This window comes from Miniopterus schreibersii (genome assembly GCF_964146895.1).
Source record: "Miniopterus schreibersii genome assembly, chromosome: 9".
Classification (NCBI taxonomy): domain Eukaryota; kingdom Metazoa; phylum Chordata; class Mammalia; order Chiroptera; family Miniopteridae; genus Miniopterus; species Miniopterus schreibersii.
Window position 1 is genome coordinate 43,342,345 of NC_138118.1, and position 3,300 is coordinate 43,345,644.

Here is a 3,300-nt window from a genome sequence, read left to right on the forward strand (position 1 = left end):
TTTGGAGTTTCCTCAAAAAATTAAAAATAGAATTGCCTTATGACGCAGCAATTCCACTTCTGGGCATATATCCAAAGAAATCTGAAACACTAATTCAAAAGAACTTAGGCACCCCTATGTTGATAGCAGCGCAATTTACAATAGCTAAGATCTGAAAATAACCCATGTGCTCATTAGTAGGTGAGTAGATAAAAAAGCTGTGGTACATTTTAGGTAGTGGAATACTACTCGGACATAAAAAAGAAGGAAATCTTACCTTTTGCGACAGCATGGATGGACGTGGAGAGTACAGTCAAACCTCAGTTCTCAAACGTCTCCCATCTCAAACAATTCGGTTCTCAACCAAGTTATTCGCAGAAAATACGTCTTGGTTATTGAACAAAACTTACATTCTGGACCTCACAACCCTTTCCTGCTGATACATCAGCATAACAAAAAGCGTCTCTCAGGCCACAAACAAAGGTGATAACATGCATCAGTTTTCTGCTAAACTTCGAATTGTTAACCTTTCGGGAAGTTGTGCTGTGAATACTTTTGTGTTTTGGGGGGTTTTTTCCTGCTTTTGTTGCTGGCAAAATGGACAATTCGCACAATTTTAAAACATAAAGAGGCCATCAATACTTCTAATGTTGACAATGGTGTAAAAGAAACAATGATCACAGGCAACTGAAGAGGTAGGTAGAAAAACTGTTGATTTGGATAAATGAAAAGCAGTTAGCTGGTGGCAGCATTTCGGAGGCAGTGATATGTGAAAAAGCAAATATGCTGCATGCTGACTTCCTAAAATATACCCCTGGAATGGGTGCCAAAAGTGATTTGTTTAAGGCTAGTAGGGGGTAGTTCAATGAATTGAAAAAGTGTTTGTTTATAGATTAAACAGTACATTAGACATGTACTGTATATAAGAAAGGTTAAAACGGAATCATTTGGGAGTCTGGAATGAATTAATTCAATTTACATTCTTTCTAATGGAAAAAAAATGATTCTGTTTTTGAACAAATAGCTTCTCGAACAGCCTTCTGGAACAAATTAATTTCAAGAACCGAGGCTCCACTGTATTATGCTAAGTGAAATAAGCCAGACGCATAGATACAGAGAACAGACTGACAGCTATCACCGGGGAGGGTGTTGGAAGGCTGAGTGAAAAGGGTGATGAGATCAATAAAAAATAAACAAAACACCCTCATGGACACCAACAACAGTATGTTGATTACCAGAGGGAAAGGGAGGTTGGGTGAGGTAGAATAAGGTTAAGCAGGGATTAATGGTGATGGAAGGAGATTTGACTGTGGGCACAGGTATACAGATGATGTATTATAGAACTGTACACTTGAAACCTATATAATTTTATTAACCAATGTCACCCCAATAAATGCAATATAATTTTTTAAAATATTCACACCCCTCTGGTTGCCTAATCAGATCTCACTTGCTCTGCCAACCACTACCAGCTTCTTCTCAGGAAAGTAGGAGCTCCTCTGAGCTCAGCTGATTGGCAGAAGCAGTGCTAGACTATATGTAACTAAAGGTAACAGCTGTAGCTCTCTTCTGCTTTGTTTTGCCAGGTCAGATTCTATGATTTAATTCTGACAAGTGACCTGATACTCTTCTGTTCACTCTAAGTGGTCTCTATTTTTTAAAAACTACTGGCACGTGGTCAAGGAAGAGAACTTCTTAAAGTTCAAGGTGTGTGCTCTAGCACTAAAGGATTTCAGAGGACAACCATGACTTCCACTATTTGGCATGAACAAGAAGCAGGAGAGAAAGCAAGGGGAGTCAGAAGAAAGGAAATAGAAAGTAAATCTCAGACGTTGAGAAAGAGCCTGGCTAATTCCAATTTCTTAGACTTTCAAACAATGAAAAAAAATGGAGAAATGCACAAACTGGGTTACCAAATTACAGTATATTTTAAAGTTATAAACAGATTCACAGATTTTTAAAGTTCATAAATAACATTGCAAAGAAAACATAGTTCTCATCTGTCATGCATATCTTATTTAGAAATAACATTAGAGTCTACTTTGAATCTTTGTAAATATGAAGCCAAGACAAATAGGTCTACTATCTACAACCCACCACCAGGTGCCCATCCAAAAAGTCTCAACAGAATGGGAGTAAAAGTTTAGAAAAATGGACTAAAGAGAATACAAAGAGTGACAAAGAGCCTGTAAGGAGATCACTATCTTGGGACTCTGATCACTGGGTGCCCAGAGAAAAGCTGCAGACACAAAGTAGAAAAGAAAGAAAAGTAGCAAGACCTGGAATAGCACTTATAGTGGTTTCAGGTACATTGGGTGCCATGCAGGGTCACTTTCTACTGATTTAGCCACTGATTTATTTAGTAAGAGGCATCTGCAATCATCCAGTAGGTGCCCACTAAACATAAGGCACTGTGCTTGGAACTGAGGAAGGAAGTCAGGATAGAGTAAGATGTCTCTGTGGACAAGGAAATTGAAATGTGTTCTCTCCACGCTCTGGGAAACAAGTAAGGAGGTAAATAGGTCTCAAAAGAGAATGGGTTAGGTTCTCAGAAACACCTTCAATAAGTTGTCAAACCCTCCTAGAATAACCTCAATGGCATGGAGCCTGCTAATTCACAGGTAAGTGCTTGGAAAATCAATATATAGGCAAGTACTTGGAAGTTTGTATTGGGATCCTCTTGTGCTAAATTCCTTCCTTCCTTCCTTCCTGTTATACGGTGTTAACCACCTTACAATCCATACACACCATTAGGCCACCGTTCCAGCCCTCCAAGAACTTCCAAGGTATTGGGGAAGTCAGTAAGGAGATCACTACCTTGGGCCTCCGATAACTGGGTGCCAGGAGAGAAGTGTCGCCTAAGCTGAATCTCGAAAGGGGAGCAGGATTAGCCCTCTATAGAGTAGGGGACATGACGACAGGGCAGAACAGGTGAGTAGGGAGGTCAGAGGAGCCTGTCCGTCCAAGCCTTTTTCTATTAGGTGTATAACCTTTCTCCTACATCTTCAATTCTGACTCCAATACTAATTCTGACAATAAACTTATTTCCGTAAGAATGTTTGGTGAATCACGCTTCTGAGATACCTACATCATGGTCTTCCAAAGTCCCTTGTTCTGCAATAATTCTCCACCATTTTAGTAAAAGGCCTCTAATACCAGCCTTGAAACGCGGTTTCATCTGTATCAATATTTTATATTATAAATCCATCCAAAAGTTGGGCACTCTGAAGGGAAGCGGGTAGAAAATGGTTGCTGTACCGCCAGGAAAGAGGCCAAAGCATTCCGGTCGAGTACTTTGCGCAGGGCAGCGGCTCTCGCTGC